At 45.5% G+C, this 22,187-nt stretch overlaps 1 protein-coding gene across 4 annotated transcripts in view; it reads right to left on the bottom strand.

Moving 5' to 3' along the window:
• Positions 1 to 22,187, bottom strand: part of RNF146 (ring finger protein 146) — a 79,917-nt gene that overhangs the window by 35,549 nt on the left and 22,181 nt on the right. Inside the window, exon 2 of one of the 4 annotated variants that reach the window (XM_044064051.1) lies at positions 15,647 to 15,791. The exons of 2 other annotated variants lie outside the window; for them this stretch is intronic. The gene's annotated coding sequence lies outside the window, so the exon portion shown is untranslated. Of the gene's footprint in view, positions 1 to 15,381; positions 15,401 to 15,646; positions 15,792 to 22,187 lie in introns of those variants that run through there. One more of the 4 variants, XM_044064036.1, reaches the window with a different exon arrangement.

The following is a 22,187-nucleotide window of genomic DNA, read 5'->3' as shown; positions in this document are numbered from 1 at the left end:
TATCCTCCCAAAGGGTACAAACATGCATTTTTTTGCACAGAGATTTAGTCCATGGTTTTGGTACCAGTTATCTATGCATGTTGGAGGATACCTACATATCTGGGGGATTCAGCGATTGCACCCAGCTTACAGTCATCTAAAATGCAGAAAAGAACAATACACAATTCAGAGCAACAGTATGAATGTTGCACTGTGCACTACTTGAAATGGGATTAAATGAAACACAGGCTACCTTGAGCTTTAGAGTATAATGGCAGTGCCTTATCAGTTTAAGCAATCAGTGTCCAGCAGAAACAGCACTGAGAGGGGCTTCAAACTCTAAACTTACAGTAGGGGTAGGCAGCTAAGCAGGCAACAAGTTTAAAAGCACAATAGTTGGGCAGGTGAATGGAAAAAGTCCAAAATGCGATGTAATCAAAACAGTAGTTTTAAACCCAACCGCTCTTGTAGTTGAAAAGAAATGTAAGCGAATACCTTACCTAAGAACTGTTCTGCAATTCCTACCACTAATTCGCTACATCTAATTCCTATTTCATCAATGAATGCAAAAGGAATGCTTCCTAACTTGATCCTACCCAACTTTTAAAGACTACAAGAAGGAGAGAGAGAGAGAGAGAGAGAAAAGTTGTTTTACTGCAAAGTTTAAAATACAACAAACTGAATACCAAAACTCAAACAAGTAATGGAAATACCCAAAACTCAAATAAAGAAAATCCAAAAACTCAGTGCAGTCAAAACAGGAGTTTTAAAATTCCTAGTTCTTGTAGCTCCAAATGTGGATGCGGGAATACTAAATCTAATAGCTTCAACCTTCTTTGCCACACCAAGTTTTCAAAATAACAGTCACGGATCATCAGGTGGCTTCAGAATATCAGACAGACTTTACAGGATATCAAACCATGCTGAGCCCCTAAATAAGGCAGATTATTAGAATGGTAGTCACAGATAAGACCCAGAGATGTACCCTCACTTTTTTGAGACCGGGGTTTTTGTCTAACAGATAAAAAAGAAAGTATCCTAAACAGGGTACTTATTTTCCGGAGCCCTGGAGGCTACAACAAAAAAAAAAAAGGGTAAAATGTTTTGCAATGCTGATGGATGTCTCCATATATGAACAAAGCATTCTGAAGACTGCACAGAGGGACTTTTCACCAGCACATGCATAGAATAGATATACACCTTGTAGCTGGCTGGTACTGGTGTATCAGATGTACAAAATACTGTAGTAACAATGACTTAATGAAGAATATGACAGTATAGTCAGACTAAAAGAACAGAGTAAAACGATAGCAGGAGATATAGAAAAAGCATTTGAGAGAGTGAATCAGGAGCAGTTAAAAAAAAGTACTTTAGTGATGTACCTTTTAGAGCAGAAAGCAGACCGATTAAAATGTCATATGATATGTGGATGAGGCCATTTGTTAATGGATGGTTTATTGAGAGAATAAAAGTGTGTACAGGAACAAGGGTGTCCCTCAAGTGGGACTTTTATTTGCTCAAATAAGGAGTTTGGTCATACAAACTGTTGCAAGCAAATTAAGAAAAGCAGAAGGGGAGACTAAGGGTGCGTTTCTTCCAATACCATTTGTGTATACAAATGATTTGGTTCTGGTGGTGAAGAAAAAAACTGAAGGTAGTAGTATACGGGGTAGAAAAGAACTTAATTTTGCTGAGTTGCAGTTAAATACGAACAAAGTTAAAGGGGTTGGAAATGCATAAAAATAGAGGATATATTCTTTCAACAATACCAATATGAAGTTTAAATATGGAAGAGAAAGTTAAGACAGTGGAATGAAGTTAGAGAATTCAGGAAAAACAACATTTTGGGAAAAAAATTAAGGCAACAAATGAAAAAAATTTAATAAATTTGGTGGTTTTGGGGGTGGGTGGGTGGGGGATATTTGACAAGAGTTTGTATGTTTCCCCTTTGGAAAAAGTCTGCGTTACTAAATGTAGTGTTTTCTATAACTCGGGTTTCTAAGAAAAATTCTTGGAGAAGAGAATATTAAAGAGTTTAGCAATCCTACACCACCAGTCGATCATTTTCTTAGCATAATTAAATTTGTTTTCTAATTGTATAGAAACGTTTACAAGATTAATAAAACCAATTTGGGAATTGAGAAGAAAAACTATTAAGTTTAAATACTAGAATATACATTCACAGAAATTATTTATTGGGAATATGCTGGGTAAGACAGGAAAACACTGTGGGCCGGATTCACGAAGGCTTGCACGGAGTCCAAGAGTAAAGTAAGATCGCCGAGCGATCCAGGAAGAGCCGGTAGGGGCGTGTAACAGAGCTCCTTAAACTAGTCCTACAAGGACAGGGCTTGGATATGCAAATTACCTCAATTGCAGGTGAAAGCTATGCAAATGAGGTAAATTTACGATCCAGGAAACCCGAACCTGCCTGAGTAGGAGTAGCGTTATTTGCAGAAATGTACTCGGTTGATAACGGAGTACAGGTCTGCAAATAGTAAAACGGAGCCGTGACAGCTGCAAAAAAAGCATGCAATTACAGGAGGAAGCATGCCAATGGCCAAAAATACGGCCATTGGCAATGGGAAGTGGTGCAAAATAGAAATAAAATAACTTTTTTCTTTCATCCCGATCTCTGGGGTTTAACCGTAGCGCAGCACCGTGCAAACGCGCTGCGCCCTAAAAACCAGAAAATTAAAAATTAAGATCCACAAATGTGGATTTTATAGCTAAAATGAATTTATAATGCAAGTGAATGGCAGGCTGAAGACAACACGGCCACAGAGTAGAGATTGCTAAGGGGGTAAGCTCAGTCTAAGAGATGTAACCAAGCATTAGTAGGCAATCCTATGCAAATGAGAGTTAGGATAGTGAATCGCAAGTTTACATAGGAAATGAGCACAGTCAGTGGAGTGAGTAGGATAAGGGGAGTAACAGAGTAGAAGATAGGTGACATCACGAGGGTATGTATGAAAGGAGTGAAGCTCATTGGAGCAAAGTGTCATGCGTCAGCCGACAATTACATATTATTGAAAGAGGTGTGTTAACAGCTAGGCCAGGTAAAGTTAGGAAATGGAAGGTGTATGCCGTGGAGAACACCAAAGTTTCTTGCTGAGCGTGCATGTGCGCGCCACTAAACCCGAGTAAGTCAGTGTGTGTGTGCATGTAAGCATATGTAAGGATGTGTAAACAGTTGTAAGCGCGTTTGCACAGGTGTGCGCGCGTTTTAACAAGAATAAGCAGGGTTTTAGTCCGTGTAAGCATGTGTGCGCGCGGCGCTCCCCCCTGAGGAAACAGAAAGGAAAATGGAAGCACACCAAATAGTAGGGAAGTTACCAGGGAGTACTAGCAGAGCTAGCAGGTGAAAACAATCAGAATCAGGCAATTACCCAGGCAGAACACTAGCCCAGTCCAGCACTTAAACACTGCAAACAACAGTCCATTATGTTTCTCTCAAGAGACACGGCAACACTGCAGTAAGCTAATAGCAGTGAAAACCGAAAAAGCTGTACAGAGGCAAAAAATGTTAGGGGCTGCCACTGCTGTTATAAGGCGACATATGCAACATGCTGAGGGTGGTGATGATGCAAATGCTGCTTGGCAACCCACAGTGAAGAGACGGAAAAGACTGTACAGGCCCAGGGTAACCTACCAGGGGCTACATGAGCTGGAGATAGTGGAGCGCTATAGAGTGGACAGAGACCTCTTGCAGCAAATTGTTGAGCTGTGCAGGCCATGCCTCACACACAGAACCAACAGAGGGGAACCCATCCCAGTGGAAACTACGGTATGTGTTGGCCTGAGAATATTAGCAACAGGTACCTTCCAGAGACCAACTGGTGATATGATGGGAATATCACAGGCATCAGCATCCCGGGTACTGCACCAGTTCCTGGATGCCATGTCAGCGCATGTCGGTGATCATGTATCCTTCCCCAATTCCCGTGAGGCATTGGCCAGCAATACGAGTATCTTCCAACAAATAGCGGAATACCCTGAGGTAGTGGGTGCAATAGCGGAATACCCTGAGGTAGTGGGTGCAATAGACTGCACGCACATACGCATCAAAGCACCAGCCGGTGAGCGGGGTAGGGTCTACTTCAACCGCAAGGGCTTCCCCTCCATCAACTGCCAGGTCGTGTGTGATGCCCAGGGCATAATACTGAATGTGTATGCTGGCTGCCCTGGAAGCTACCGTGATTCCCATATCTGGCATCTGACGCAGCTGTACCAGACATTTGCCAGGGAGGACATCCCACATGGACACCTAGTGGGGGATGCTGGCTATGCACTGGAGCCGTGGCTGATGACACCCATCAGAAACTCACACACACCTGAACAGGAACGCCATAATGAGGCACATGCACAAACACGAAATGTAATTGAGCATGTGTTTGGGCTGCTCAAGTCACGGTTCCAGTGCCTGGACACATCTGGTGGAGCCTTGCAGTACTCACCAACTACATGTACCCAAATTGTCATGGTATGTGCTATGCTACATAATGAGCCTGTGAAAACAGCTGCAGCAGGACCAGCATAGGCCTGGGCCAAACAGCCCCCCACCATTGCCAGGGCAATCACAGGCAGAGCGTGACTTGGAGGAACAACCTGAGCCTGCCCCAGTAGGCAGAAGGAGGCGTGCCCAGTATGTACTGGCCTTGGCAAAGAGGCAACGCATAGCACATACACTGGCTCAGTAGGAACTCTGGAAATACCTCTCTCTGACCCGCACATATAGTAAAAGGGATGCCTACTTTGACACTACCTGCGGTCAAACATGTATAGGCAATGTAGTATGTGCACCCGACATCGGCAGCCCTGCATCAACACCTGAGGCATGATTGCCTTGTGTTAAGCAATATAAAAGCAGTGCTAAACAGCATTTACCACCATGTAGTATATGTAAACCAAATCGCACACACCAACTAGTACAAATGTGGTCAATGTTGAGTAATATTGGCCAACGTCCAGCAAGGATGGTTAATATTGAGCAATGTTGGACAAGCTGTGTCTAAGTAGGGCATAGCTGAACAAAAGCCAACATGCTGTGATAGTTGCTCTACTGGCCCTTAAGCAGTCTGGTCTGCTCAGTATGAAAATATAAGTGGTGATGTGTATGAAGAAATGTTGATAAGTCTATGCAAAGTATTCCATGGAAACCCTGCAGGCACAGCATAATCCCTGTCGAGTTATGACACAAAGGTGAGTCCTGCAGTAAGAATAGAACCTGACTTTCAACACACACAGTAGAAATGTTAATATCGGACATGTACACATACATCAACAAATGTAGTGGATCTCAGACAGCAACATACTGAAAGGTCACACTGGGCATGCTCACACACGAATACACGAGACAAATGTCAGGCAACAGAACACCAACAGTCTGAACTGGGCATGCTCACACACTTAGGCCATGTTGGAGTACAGCAGTGGGCCACACATATCAGGCAGTTGCATGTGTTAACCCAGGAACCTCTCACTATCCAGCAATCTGCCCTGTGCACACACTTGTATGACAACAGACACGTATATAATATAGTGGAACCCTGTCATAATCAAATATGTTCTGCAGATACAGAAGCAGTTCATAGAAACTGGGAAAGCAAAGATGATAAAAACCTGCAAACAGTATCAGCAATAAACATTGTGCATCATGAACATTTTCATAGGTTCAGAGGTTGATACTAGGCTATCTGCCCTACGGCATGTTCAAGCATAGCCAGAGAGAGTGTGTTTGGCTGCTGCAAACCAGTCAAATCAGAACACTGTACCCGTGAATAGTAGTGCATTGTGCCTCTGTCTAGCAGGGACCCAGGATATCCCATGGGTACACATACGATCACCCATCCACTTGTCAAGATGTCACCTGTAGGTGGTCAGTGGGTGGCTCTGCTTATGCAAAACTGAGACTACACTCTGCAGTGAGTGGAGCCTTACGGATAATAATCTGTCTCCCCAGCATATCCCATCAACATCTGTGCCTGGAGTGTGTAGCTCCAAGGGAGTTGGATATCCTGAGGTGGAGCATGTCCTTTAATTCTGGGTCAGATATTGCCATAAACTACAGGCACACAATGCATCCGTGTAGGTGGTAAGTGACTGAGTAGAGCTGGAGTTACTGTATCTGAACTGTGCAGGGCATCCGTGTGAGTCCCTACATCTACTTGAGTTAACATTTGTGGCCATTACAGTTGCTGCAGGTGTCGGGTAAGGTACAACCCAAATGTGGCATAGTAACCAAGCATGGTTGTGATGAGTATAGGGGAACAATGACCACACGTGCTCAACATGTGAAACCATGTGGGATATGGTGAGCTATGTAGAAGTACTGTCTAACCACTTTGGCAATGTGATTGTCAAAGGCGAAAGTACGAACAGGTCGTGTCCCCAAACCCGTAACAACTACTACCGTATGTAATGGATTACTACCTAAGTGGTAATGTGTGGTCATGTTGTGATTCTCAAAGGGGATGACTATGCAACTAATGGCATGTAGCCATAGGCCATGGCTCGGACACCAGTCATCCTATCTCTGTGAGACCCTATATGAGTATGCATTTGCCAGCTGGAGAGTTGATTATGGCACCCAGTTTGCAGTCATCTGCGAACATGGGCAGCCATATCCCTCCTGTGATAGCCTGTACATCACACAAATATATACTGAACAAGAGAGGTCCCAGGACTGAGCCTTGTGGAATGCCATGTGTAACTGGTGTATAGTCAGACATGACACCTGCAACACTGAGCATGTGGGTGCTATCCCTGATCCAGGTAGCAATCCATCGTGTGAGATATGTGTCTATATTGATGCCGGTGAGCCTATGCATAATGGCCGTGTGGGGTATTGTGTTAGGGTTGTGCAAGGTCCAGGCAGGCTGTGTGGACACCAATCCCAACACTGATGGACCTGGTAACTGTTTAAAGAATACAAACAGGTCCAACAGGCAAGATCTGCCCACAACAATGCTGTAATGTGTAGGACCCAGTGTCTGTAGGTTTCCCATGTCTATGTGCACGAGTCCCATTACAATACACTCCATAACTTTGCAGAACAGGCTAGTTAGCCCTACAGGCCAATATTGTCTGTTGTCTGTTATGGCAGTATTCAGTGGAGCGGGACCACTATCGCTGTAAGCCATTCAGTGGGTAGAAATCGTGCAGTAACCCGGATATCTAACAGTGACGTAATGTGAGGGTTACGTCTGTCATGAAGGCCGTGTACAACACAGGCCGGGACACTGTCTGGTCCCATTGATGCCAAGTTGTCCTATGTGGGGAGGGCAGCACTCACCTGTTTATTCATGATGTCAAGGAGGTTACACTCTGTTGGGATAGACAGTACCTCCTTAGGGAGGGGGGGGGACATCTACATTGAACCTGTTTGCCAGGATGTTGGCAAGGTCTGTGGGGGGATGGGGGGGCATCTACATTGAACCTGTTTGCCAGGATGTTGGCAAGGTCCGTGGGTTCAGGGTATGTTCAGTCAGTATGCAGTAACACACAGCATATCAGTGAGTGTCCAGCCAGGTACCTGAATTAACTGAAGAAGGCCTTGTGAGCGTCCAATGTGTCTGGTGCAATTGTCCGTTAGAAGCGGGTCGGACATAAATACACGAGTGATTGTAGCTGTCTGCTTGTACAGATCAGAGATGCCTTCCCTGTCTGGGATTGTGCTCTATCATGTAGTAGCTTCCTCCTTTTGTTGTATAGCGTATCAATGGCCGGGGTCCACCAGACAGGTCCCCTGCTATTGGAGGAGTGAATCCAGGTGTTATTTTGGATAGCACAATCCATGCAGTCCACTAGGAGTCCATAGACTGTGTATGTAAAGGATTCAACAGTCTGAGCCATACTTACCACTGACCCAGGGTCTCTGAAGGATACCACTGTGGTATGGAGAAGTGTGACATTTGCTTTTGGGAAGTTCACCAAGATTACCCAGGATGGGTGTGGGGACGGGATATGGATGTCCAGTGAGATAAAGTATGTTATGTCCTTACCAATGAGGGGTATATCGCAGGTGTGGAACATAGAGTCCCCATGTTGGTGATGATAACGTCCAATATATGTTGTCCCCTCTTGTGGGTGTGGTGACCAGTTGTGCCATAGCATACAAGTTTACAAATTGTAGCAACTGTTGGGTGAGGGTGTTCGGGCCCGAGTACTATCCCCAGTCAGTGTGTGTGTATTTGACGTCACCCAATATAATGGTGTTTGGGGAGACCGTCATATTGTCCAGTGTTCCCCGGAAAGATGAGTGTGGTCGCTGAGTTTGAGAGTGTGGTCTGTAGCAGGCAACAAACCAAAAGGCAGATTTGCACAATGTTCGGTGCATATGTATGGTCTCTGATGCTTTGTGCAGTGCTACCAACCCGGAGGTATGTGCATCTGTGATGTATATGGATACTCCCCCTATTTGTGTTGGCCATTCCGAGTTATGCGGTCAGAAAGCATGGTACGAAATATAACCTGGTAGTGCTGGTGTGCATGTGGGAGCCTGAACCATGTGTCTGTTAGTGCACAGATATTGCTATTCTCCAAACTGAGGAGATTCCTGAGTGTGGTCAATGTGAGGGTAAATACATCTGGTGTTGAGCAGCATTACCCTCAGTGTCATGTACTCTGTGTCTATGGAGGTGGGTCTGTCTTTTGAGCCCCGCTTAAATAAGGCAGTATGGTGGCAGCAAGTGCCTTAGCCAGTATTCCAAAGTCCAAGGGTGACAGGTGCAAGCTGTCCATAGGGAAGCTACGTGGCATGTCGAGCATGTCATCCCAGGCTGACAGACACTGTATCCCCTTTGAATAACACCAATATGTTATCCAACTGTTAAACGTGATCAGTTTGTTGGTATACTGAGACATCATACTTGGTGAGTGTAAGATGCTAGACAAGGTCAGGGTCATACTGGCCTGGGCTACATGATCAGAGTGTTCCTCTATGTATCATGTCATGTGGTCCAGGGAGGAACGTCTGAGGTTGTACGCACCAGCATGGACAATGATGGAGCCAGTCCTGGACTTGCTTTGGAGTGACCTGAGTGCATGCGTTATGTGGCGGATCCTGGCACCTGAGAGACAGCTCAAAGTGACTATTCCCTTGTTTGGCCTGGTGAGTGGGATGTCAGTGTGTCTGACATTAAGTGTCACCCATTACAAGTGTATCAGGTGTGTTGTTTAGCCCGAAGGGCAGTGACTGTGTGACACACTGACATTGTGAACTATGTGATATGTGGGTATTGTAGTGGGGTAGCAGTTGTTTGTGTGTCTGCTTTGGAGGTCTCTGCTGCTTAGGCAGAGTGTATGTAGAGCTTCCGAGTATGTGTATGTGTGATACTGTGGCTTGATTGCTGTTACTATCGGTGTATGTGAGACTGATATGTGGTGTGTGTGGTCACCTTCACCACCTGATAGACCATGCCATTCATGGGTCGAGAGAGCTCAGCCTCCTGTATGAAAATATTGTTGCATCTCTCACATATATCCGAGTGTGTTGGGAGGAGGAGAGGGTTGTCTGTGTACATGAGGCAGATGTGACACTGTCATAACCACAACATTCACTAGCTGGACTGGAGAGTACACACAAAACCAACCCCTGGACATGCCAGTATATTATGATGACATACTCTGTAGCCTGGTCACAAAGGATCAGTAAGGTGTTAAGTGTGTAAAAGAGTATAACCGGGATTAGTGCTCAGGTTTGTTGGTGTTTTGTAAAGAGCTGAAAAGGAGTCCAGACTGAGAATCATGACATGTCCTTCAGCTATGTCATAAATAGTAATGAACACTCATATGTCCTGAGTCAGGGCCAACTGTATCTTACTGACAATGCTGAATTCCTGTCAGACAGGCCCATATATACATAACCACCTCCCACTGACTATAGTCCCTGACATCATACCAGGAGATATCACGTGTAGAATGGCTGACCAGCTCACCACAAAGCCAAAAGCATGGCAGCAATTGGATTACAATGGTTCCCAATATGTGTCATGCATGCTCTACAGAACAAACAGACCCTGCACCTGAACAGTCTGTTGAGCCTCACCCACTCCACAGGGTCTGGAACCGTTGAATGTGTTACAGCAACATATGGCACTCCCCACAAGTGTGGGTGCACAACACACCATGGGAAGTAAAGTCCAGTAAGCCTATAAAGTCTGATCTGCAAGGCCATGGAGTGCATCGTGGCTGAAGTCATAAACAGAGCTATTGGAAGCCGACAAACACATAACCCTACCAACTGTGGTATGTTCATGTGCAGATCATGGTTCCCAAACAAGCTACACCGTTTGCAAGGCAGCTACCCAGGACATACATCACTGAACAGAGCTACACGTCCCACATAGACTTTGCATAGCTCTTCATCAACATCACAGACACATGTCGTATCCACAAAACCAACAATCTGTGCATAGATATGTGTTGACATATGAAGGAATGTCAATGTGTCCACAGATAGATTACACAAGGTGCGACTCACAGGGTCCTGTTCAAGCTGTTGATACCTGCCGACCCACATGGATCACTCTTGGGATTGCATAAAAGAAAGCGCACACACATTCCCATATCCATTCGGATGATGTCAGCATCCTGCAAATATACCAGGAGAACAGAAACCACCCAGTAAAGCATATAGCGCGCCGTGTTAATGCGTATCTCTCTAGTATCATAACACAGTTAGGTAGGGGGTTGAATCCTGCAAGTGCTGACAGTGTGTGTGTGTGTGTGTGTGTGTGTGTGTGTGTGTGTGTGGTGTATGCGTGTGATTTCCTTTGACAGGAGTAGCCTTTTTGGAGACTGGGAAAACACATTAAAAGAAGCACATTCCTCTTTGGAATGTCTGATGATGTCAGCATCCTACAAATGTATCAGGTGAACAGAAACCACCCAGTAAAGCATATAGCACGCTGTGTTAATGCATATCTCTCTAGTATCATAACATAGGTAGGGGTTTGAATCCTGCAAACACTGAGTGTGTGTGTGTGTGTGTGTGTGTGTGTGCCACAGGTGGTCAATGCAGTGTGGGTTTTGCTTTTACTACAGTAGGACATAGGATTAAAACAGTATGTGCATTGCACACATCGGGTATCTGCGTGGCAAATGAATATGTGTACATGTGACCTCAATCAGTACATAGGTGTGAAGCCTGCATACTACATGAATACATTTGTTTTTCGAAAGATTGTGCCACTGCTTCTCAGACCATAGGTCACATATGTATGTATGCGACAAGCCCGGCCACTGTAGTGATCCGTGGCCAAGGTCATCTGTGGCCAAGGTCATCTGTGCCACACACACCCATGACACGTATTATAGAGTACTGTGAGTGAGGGCAATTGCCTGGGGTATATGTCACACATGTTTATACACAATGACTGGCAGTAATGGACAGTCATTATAGGTGTACAACAGCCCTGTGGATATGCATGCAGGCCCCTAATGTGTTATGTGAAACACCGATGGACCCAATACCTATGGATATGTGGACACCAAGGGACAGATGACATAACACGTGTCTGTCTGTACACATTGGTACCCAACATACATGTTGAGGGCCACCACCTATGTGGTACTGTCGGGATAGTATGTCTAGTAAATGTGAGTGACTATGCCATAGTCGGCTTACGACTATACAGCATGTATTGGACAACAGGTATTTGTCTATATGATACCGTTGTGCAGGATATGTGTCCCATCCAGGGAATGCAGTGTAGGCCAATGCATGCATTTCCAGATGTGGATGGACATATCCCTAGTGTGTGTTTGCATGTACCTAAGAGGGCTATATGCCACACAGGTGTGGTCCCAGGAACGTGTGGCGGTCAATACCACTGGTTACTGTTATAGTATAGTACCGGAAGGATCCAACCGTTACGGAGTTCCCTACAACTGTGTGTCATTTGTCAGTACATCATCTAATGATTGGTTATAGTCATGCTGTTGAGGTGGTGTATACTACCAGACTGCAGACCATTGACATATCGACAGCATCACCCACAGCATAGTGTCAACCCATGTCATACACACGTGTACCCATGTTAGTACATATCTGTAGTAGAATGCATACTGGCCATCGAAAGATACCATGAGATGTTAATGTGTACAACACGGTGTGTCGCACATCCCATGTATCCACTATGCACGTACATGCAGACAGTACACACACACCATGTTCACAGATGTACACCTGCTAATTTGTAATGCACACATCACACACATACTGTCCACTCACTAACACATGCTGGCAACACTGTACACTTCAGCCAAGTGGCACATGGGTGGACAATACATACTCAGACCTAACACTGGTATAAACAATGCTACAATGATTATCAGAGCTGTGATGCATACTGCCTGCTCAGATATACCTACAAGGATATCAGTACACTTTCCTGTTGGCAACTTGCTACTATTGCTACACTGCTATAATGTCGCCCTGTGCATCAGAACTATGTTAGCCTATTCCTGCATCAATATGACGGGCAATGTGACGGATGACAGGAAGTGGCACAGGTGTCATCATATGCACAGGGTGTGTTGTTGGTTTGCCAAAGTCCAACACTGACCCATCCAATCGACATGTCTGTGTATGCGTGTGAAGGACAACAGTACAGCATGGGCCAATGTTGATGCAATGTGTGTGTGTATGTGTGAGCCCTAGTTGTTTGGTTAATGTGTGTGTGTCTGCATGCACACAACTCCACCATGTGACTAACATATACGGGCGGTTGTGGGACAGCCACAGACTGTACCTGCTAGGCCGTACAGATCACTGTCGCTGGCCACGGACACGGTACCTGTGCCTGGCAGGGGTGTTACGGGCAGTATCGGGTACCAACACTGACTGGGTGCTATCATCAGAGGCAGAGGTATGATGACTGGACCCATGTCCCTGCTGGGACTGGCCAGTGCCACGTGCACGTGGTCTAGTAGGATGGTCAATGGACAGGCCAGCCCCAGCATTGCTGGGGCTGGTACTGCCACTACGGGAGCGGCTGTGATCCGTGGTCCATCCGCGACGACTGCCAGCTGATGCTGTTGCCGGCATGCGTCTGCATCGGCTTCCCATCCATCATGCATGGTCCTGGCTCATGGCTAACACACTGTGGAGGACATCTAATGTCTCCCTCCAATGGCTATCAATGACCTCGGTGTAATTCCAGATGGCACCGGCAAGGTCACAGATGCTGTCATTGACAGCAGTGTAATGGGCCCTCTGCGCCCTTAGTCCCTGTTGGGTGTACCGTTCCATACGTGCCTGTGCCTGTATTACAGCCCGGAACATACTGGAGGTTGTAATACCTCTGGGGGCACATCTGCTAGGGGCAATACGAACAGTGTTGTTCCCCCGAGAACCCCTGGACATCTGCCTATGTGGTACCGTTCCAGTAATCTGGCTATAGCTGCTGTGAGGGGGATGCACGTGCCATGGGTACCACACTCTCCTAGTCAATGCCGACTGTATGCCGTCCCTCAGCTAAGGCCATTGGCGATGAGGGATGTATTGGCACAGTATGAGTGTGTGCATAGATGAGGTTGAACACTGTGTACTGTCGATTGGTGGACCAACGACGGACCCTCCTGTACCACAAAACATGTCTCATCATCTCCACTATTAGTGGCAGTGACATCAGGTTCCCTGCTGCATTCAGACACCCCTAACTCAGCACCTGTGGAAGGAAGACAGGAAACACACTTCACAATCTGTACATGATGTTAGCACACATGCACACAAATACACTGCTCACCACAGCGCGCGCACACACACACACACACACACACACACACACACACACACACACACACACAAGCAATCCAACACATACACAATAGTGGGTGACAGCATCACAAGGCAAACTGTCACCTCACACGTGTCAGCATGCAGAATGTGTTGCTCAAGACCATGCAGTGCAAATGTTAACGGCCCTATTTAATGACATTATACATGGCTGTGATGCATGTGTGTAGTTGTTCAGTGATTGTCTACACCCTGGAACACAAAGTGTACATGTACACAACATTGCTGTGTAAATATTATCTGCTCTGCAATGTCCTGTGCACCATCACTCAATGGTATACATACCATGGCTGCATGTGTTATCTGTGTGACACAGACTGCCATGTCTGCTTACAGTGTCTGTGTCCATAGCGACTAATAGTTGGCACAGGTATAGCAAATGCATGCAATGAAGGAATCCCAATGCTCGACATGGCCATTGTACAGTGGTTATGGTGAGTGTGGGACATATTGCAGATATGTCGGTGCCAGCCATGACATGGCATGCTACATGACTGCAACATTAAACACCACACATACCCAATGTGCGTCATGTGACCTATACACCCAATAGCATTCCAGGACATATATGTGACTTTTTGTACAGATGGCGACAGCTGTGCATATTGTGTATACAGGCATATGTAAGCACACACACAACACGATATGCATATTGTGTATAGGTGCATATGTTTGCACACACACAACAATGAAGTGCAAAGCAAAGACCATTATGTGTAGTACTGTGGTCACTGTAACTGGATGGGGTGTACTACCATGTGCCATCATCAAGCATCTTGTGGTCACTCACGGCTATTACTGTGCGACAGACCCAATGTCTAGCATGCTGTACCTGAACTGCAGTGCCGTGGCTACGTTCACTATTACACAGCCACTTTGTACATGGGTGTATGAGGTGCCCAATAGGGAGCATTGCCTAACATGACTGTGTTATGTATTGAGTGTTGCACAGCCCCATGATAGGCCTCTACCCCTGAGGTACATCATGTGTGTGTGGATGACATGTGGGATACTGAGGTGTGACCTTACAGCGGGTGTGTGGTTACGCCATATGTAGCATGTCGTTGTGTACTGCGCATGATAAACATGTTATGTTGTGTACAGGTGTTGCAACTATGCCTATCCAATGTGCAGTACGGGGTTGCCACAACTGTGTCTTATGCTCTGTGTACTGCATGTAAGTGAGGCAGCTACTAACATTACTGAGCTGTGCAACGTCTTACAGCAAACATGCACAGCATGCATTATGCATAGGTGTGTTACGTGTACACGGCCTACAACTCACCTATGACATGCATATTTCATTACCAACATTGCAGTTATAAGACACTCACCAACATGGATCGGCTGCCCTGCTGTCACACCAGAGGGACCTACGAGAATATGAGAGAGTTGTCAGTGGCCACAACTGCGGCATTGCTACAGTGGGTATGCTAAACTGCAGTATAACAACAGTCAACAGTCACAGGTGTAGAGATATTATTTGAAATATCAGTATTGCACAACACTAGGCAGCAGAACTGCTAAACACACAGTACACATCTCACGTAGACATAATCTAACAGTACAGTTAACGGTCATCTACAGATTGGGCAGGTTACCTGCTTGCTCCGGGTGGGCGTGCTGGGTGGGTCCGGCCTCCATGACAACACATGTCAGAGGTTGATGTTGCTGTTGTCCAGGAGCCACCATGCTTAGGAGCAGCTCCTCCACTCTGGTGAGGGGGGGATGAATGGCCACCCCACCACCTGTGGCATGCTGTTGTCTTTGGATATCAGATGCACACCGCTGGACATGTCTAATTAAATCACTGCAGTGATGGCGTACCTGCTCATATGTCCGGTTATGCATGCCTATGTAATTTACCTGACGAACAAATTCCTGCCACAATGCAGTCCGGTCCTGCTGGCTGCTTCTGGAGAACAGCATAGTGTACTGCTGCAATAGGCTTTGTAGTATCACCTATTCCTCATCCACTGTGTATAATGGATTGCGTTGGTGGGCCATCTGGCTGAAAAAGATATGAACAATATGTGTGAGCGAGCCCTGTGGCACACTTTACACCTTTAACCACAGATATCCCTTTACTGACATATATACCATCCTACTGTCTGTCCGAGATTACACACATTCAATACCACTTATTGGTTCTCAGGCCACAACTAACTAACAGTGCCTGGCACACACTATATATCACACCACTATACAACAGTACCCGACACACTGTTTGTGACACATTGCACAACCTCAAGACAGAGGTGTATATCACACCAATGCACAAACAGAGATGTTATCCATTGCAATGGATGTAAAGTACAGATACAGTAGTGCCAGTCAACCACTCTAGTCACTGATGCCATAGCCCTGCCTAACAGATGTGTACAGTTGTTACTATAGGTGGCATACTGCTATAACAGAGTATGTATGTTGCTGTATACACACGTATACCCTGTAACACACACATATGATTGCAGCCATTGTACAGGCATGATTACACACACATCAGACAAACATACAACACACCACTGTATGCCAACACAGATTAGCATTACCTGTATACATACAGTACTGTGTGCCACTACTTAAACACCCTTATGCCTGAGTTTTGTCCTCTGTGCAGACTACAGGAAACACAGATGACAGTGTTTCCAAGCAATGTGAACACACACCATACTGTGCTGTTTAGGCCTACAGCTTCTGGTAGTACTACAGTTCATATGGGAGTTGGATTCACCAGCAGTACCACTCACTAAGCATACATGTATTGCTTTAGCCTACAATGAGAACCACGTTCGTCAACAAGGAACTACGTCACATCATATGCCGTACTACTATGTCTGCCTAACAGTACATTACACATCATCTGCTGTCCTCACAGCTAGGATAGACACTACCAGGTCAGATACAACTTCACACTAAGCTATCACACCTTTACAGACCTTGTACATATTCATCGTTACACTTATTCAACCTCACATAGCAAGTATTGCATTGAGTACATGTGTGAGTGCATAGTGTCATAGGTAGGCAATATGCTGTTGGCCCTAGGGCCTACGGCAGCCTAGCCATATGCTACCCTGGCCTTTGACACACATGTACTTCGATTTCACTTGCCCCTGCCAACCAGAACCACAGAGGTGTTTCCTGGGGTGTATTACCAATCTCCCACACAATCATCAGGTGTATTTATGACGACTGCTAATGAGGAGCCTTGTTTGCTATTGCTAGGTGGTCTATTCCGGTGTATGGCATATCTCTGAGATGGGAGCCTATCCCTCCAGCATGTGCTGTTTAGTGAGCTGACAAGGTTTAGGGCCCTAAAGCGTGTATCCCGGAGGGATTGTGATATGTTGCCATGGTGGTGGTCACCCAGCTATGGGTGTGACATACCTCTATGTCCGGCAGAGGTCACATCTGTGTGGCCAGTATGCAATACAGTGTAGATGTGGTTTTGTGAGTCAGTCTACATAGGGCATCTGTTTGCGGCCAGTATTACTCTTTCGGAGGTATGTCTGTGGCCTTTTCACCTGATGTAGTTGTCATGTGAGGTACATACCATACAGGGCATTGTGATGGGTAGCGGGGAACACTGCCCTATATTTCTATAGATGACACACCTGTTGTCATGACACATAACACAAAGACTGATTACAGGTGTAGTGTGGCACTGTCTTCATCAAAGAGGAGGCTACTGTCCACCTGTGTCCCATGTTCCCTTATCACACCTTCACTGTTAGGTAGATCTCTACCTATGTGGTAGTTAATGGGTACAGTGTTTTGGAAAGGAGGAATGGCACTGCAGTATCAACACTTCAGTCCATGCCTTTGTCACCACACACCTGTTGCAGTACATAAGACCCCGTGTTACTCTGTCTCTCCCTCTATATGGCTAATATATATATATATATATATATATATATATATATATATATATATATATATACATATACATACATATACATACATATACACACACACACATACATACATACACACACATCCATTGCTGTACACATGGATGTACATATAGGCACATGTACAGTCCACCTTTCGTGGTGGGGATATCACTTATGCGACAGTTGAGGGATGTACAGTTATGTGATTACATTGCACAGTGTTGTGCAGAATGCATGCGGGTGTCCTCAGCCCATGCAGCATTAGCAGGCCTCACTGGCTGTAACACAGCAGATCTGACAAATCAGTCCCACAGCATTTAACCACCACATGACATATCAGCACTGCATGCTGTTTTCTAGGCCACACACTACGACCTACATAGATATATGCATATATCAACCTTGACAGATATCGGTCCACCCTTCATTAACAGTTGCAGTATGTCCCTTGCCCTATGCACATGTGCAGATACAGATAGATATGTACTGCTGCCACACATGGATGATTTGCAGTGTGTAGAGTACTCTTCAGGAACATCTACTACATGCAAACACATACATGTGAGTTACATACCTTACCTTTGTATTTCCCTGCTCCACGTGTTACGGTTTTGTAGGTTTTTTTTTTGGTTGTTTGTTTTGGGTTTTCCCCCTCTATTTCGGTTATGTCTCAGTTTCTCTCTCTGTTGTGTCTCCGTCTGTCTCTCTCTCTATCTCCCAGCACCTGCAATGATAGAATTGCATGTGTGGACTGCAGTTACAGCCTGCTTTTCTAGGTATCTGCACTTGTGCATGTGACAGCCTCTGCACCAACTGCTGCCCACCATTCAGTAATTGCATGCAGCCTGCTGTGTGGTGATTGCATTACTCACTGTGATTGCAGCCAACTGCTACGTTAGGTAGGTGTAGCCCTTTCAGCTGTCCAAGGTGGGGCCCATGCTTGTTTGCTCTGGACACCATTTTGTCAGTCAGAAGGTTGGTATAGGTCTCTTATCTGAAGCTAGGGTTGTAGCCAGTTATATGCATGCTGTACTCAAACCTGAATGTTGCTGCTTCCAGTACACACTTCTCAGTGTAGACATGTACTCATCCCTCCAAATGCTAACACAGGATACATGGGAGTACGTACTTTATTTCTGACTTACACAATTAACTGCCATACAAATGTGGTTATTGCACTGTATTCCTGTGGCCAGTATTTATCCTGGTCTGATACTGTGTGGTGTTTGTAAGGTGCTACTGTAACATTATTCACTGCTAGGATGGCTGGTTCTCCTTTCACAGTCTTGTTATGCAATTCCACAACAACTGCTGGTAAAGACCCACAGAACAGGATTTGTGTTATACCATTCCTGATTTCCATTTCCATTCCCTCATTGTAATGCATAATATATTGGCTTAGTGGTAATTCATGCAGTCTATTGTGTCAATGGTCTGGGGTTTGAGACTGGCAGAGTTTTTTTCTTTTGCTGCTCAGCAGAACAAGGGCCCTGCCATAGAGTGACTAAGGCACTTTTAAGGCAGTTGTAAGCAGGTTTGCGCAACGCTTAGCTAAGCGCACATGTGCACACTTGCTTAAACCCGCTTATTACTGCTTAAAAGTGCTTACTCCTGCTAACCCCCGTGCTAATTTCTTTTAAAGAAAAGAAAATGGGGAGATAGGAAAGTGGTGAAAAAGGGGGCACAAAGAGGGACAGACAGTATGTAAAACAAGCTTGGGATGTGCAGGAAAGGTCCATAGCTGCCCATTTCTTTACCAGCAACAGCTGTCCATAAGCAATAAATTTGGAGTGATATTTGAAACCTTCCACCCCTGGGAGAGGGGTGAGGACAACAAAGTATGCTGTACTGCCAACTATAATTGTCAGTTTACATGTCCAATGGACATGTGTGCAAAATGAGCAGCTATGTATGGGGCGTAATTTTTTGTGGGTACAGACTGCCCCCCTTTTTTTTTCAGGTGAGAGTGGGAAGTGAGGTAGAGGAAGTAGGTATGTCCGGGGAGGTAAACAGACAAGACGCATACAAGGGCGGTGTATGACACATGGGGTGGTTGAACACAATTGACGGGGTCAGATGTTTGGAAATCGCAAGCCCATGAGCCCACAGATAACAGTGGAACTGAGATCCCCATCCATGGGCAGTCACCACTGCACCTTCACAGCCCCGAGGGTGGCTGTGTTGGGGGCTGCGTAGGTCGGGCAGGCTCACCCGTGAGACACGCCACTCTCGCCTTGAGCTGGCGTACGGGATCAGCGACTGAATGCTGGATCTCCCTACACACCACAACCCGAACCCTTCGAAGGGTGACAGGTGGCCCTTCTCCGCCCACGCTTGCACGGGGGGACGAGCCCATCCCCTGCAGCGCTTCCACCCAAAGGTAGCACAGGACCAACAGAGGAGGGGAGCCTGGGCTGGGCACCGGAACTGCTGTTGCCAGGTGCACTCGCCGGCTGAGGAGGGACAGGTGGGTCCGCTGGGACTGGCCTTCCCATACGTTCTGTGATTAGGTGTGTTTAATTACAACATAAACAACAACATTCCAGATTAGTTGTAACAGCAAGCAGTAATATTCTCATTAACCCAACACACCAAGGTTCTAACAGTTGAACAGCAAGCATAACACATGCATATATTGAACCACAGTGGATATTCCAATGGCATGCAGGGATGTTTGGTAGCAACAGGCCACCATGATTGTGGTGTTAGGGCACATGCATCAACGTGAATGCAAATATTTATAGAATAGGACATATTTCCCAACAAATTTTAAGATTACACATACCCATTGAGGTGTGGAATTGCATGGTTTATGCACATACAGTAGGGTGTAGAAAAAAACCTTGGTTAACATCTTATAATTACCTTTTAGTCTACACTACATTCCTAGTGACTGTAGATGTCTATCCCCTACATATATTACACTTGCCACCATACATTAGGTTGTGTAATGGGTTTGGCCAGTCCAATATATGCCTGACCTATATCTGACATACTAACTGTCCAGGATGCAGATGTTACTGCTACATATTTCTTGATTGCATTTCTATTTCTTTATCTACATATCTGGGATGTTTTCACATGACATTTTCACTTTGATTTGTACAGAACCCTGCATTTCTTGACGCACACTCACATTTCTGGGGATAAACTAACATGCTACACGTGTGCCAGATTTACTTATGCATGCCAGCCAGTAACTGACTGTTGCGGACTGTATATATGCTTCACAGCTACTTGCACTTCCATCACCCACTTTATATGGGACTGCACAACTCTGGGTTGCCAGCACTTTTTCAAACAGTACTATTTGTATAATGCAAGGGTACAACAATATTTCAAACTCTGTGACACAGACACACTCCGGGTTTTAGACCTTTATTAATGGCATTACACACTTTTCCACAAGCTCGCTCCTTTATTTGTTTTAACGGTGCATGTGTCAGACATGTTCAAGACATATTACACCTTTATTAATAGGTTAGAACACTCTTTTTTCAGGCTCACTCACTTATTTTATATGACAGTGCCTGCAGAGATAGTATTCCAGACATACGTTACCTTTCTTAATGGGTTATTGCACTCTTTTTTTCTGCCCAACTGAAATTTTTATCTGACAGTACATGCAGAGGACTTATACAGGCAATTTTATGGCTGTATTATTGGACAACAACACTTTCTTTCATGCTCTCTCCCATATTTTATATAACAATACATGTAGAATGATCACTAACCTGCCTGGTGGCGCAGCCTTTGCAGCCTATCAGCATAGGCTTGCTGATTCGCAGCATGGTCACCTGCAGCTGTAAAGTAAATGAAGGGATATTGAGACATACCTATCCGTTATACAAACTGAATTATCAATTCTTACATACTGCATTCCATGGCTACATACTCAGTTGCGGGGCATTCTGCATCCCACGGGCCTCCTGTATCCATTGGTTCAGGCGGTCCTGCTTCCGTCTCTTCAGGTCTGCATGGTGGTGACGGACCCGCTCACCAGTCCGAGGAACGCCTGTGGCACTGGTGAGGACATGAGCTAACCGGTTCCAAGCCTCTGCCTTGTACTCCGTCCCTTGGAACTGGCCCTGCAGGAGTCTTGACTCATGATGGTGGACAAGGAGCCAAACCATGTATTTCGACTCCTCGATGCCCTAACATTGCGCTCGGAAGCGTGTTCCCTCTCTGACACCAGCCATTCTAACTGCAGATGTGAGCTACTATCAGTTATGGCATCTACTCCCGCCTATGAGGCTTAAATATGCCGCATTTCCCGCACTTTGTGATTGGCCTTTTTTTTTAATTCTCGGCTAACTGCTGACCTGCTTAGTAATGGTTAAACTACCATTAGTAAGTATATGTCTGTTAACAGTGGTGGTTTCCCCTAAGTTATCATGGCTAAGTGGTTCTGTACTTTGCTTGTGATGCACAGTGTCCTGGGTTCGAACCTAGTCATTCATTTTATTTTCATACTGTCCACACAGACTACAGGGTGTGGCTGCATTTAAGTA

The sequence above is a fragment of the Protopterus annectens genome, chromosome 1.part0 (genome assembly GCF_019279795.1).
Source record: "Protopterus annectens isolate FY-2018-M chromosome 1.part0, PAN1.0, whole genome shotgun sequence".
NCBI classification, from domain to species: domain Eukaryota; kingdom Metazoa; phylum Chordata; order Ceratodontiformes; family Protopteridae; genus Protopterus; species Protopterus annectens.
The sequence above is the reverse complement of the archived record's forward strand: the minus strand, read 5'-3'. Positions and strand labels throughout refer to the sequence as shown.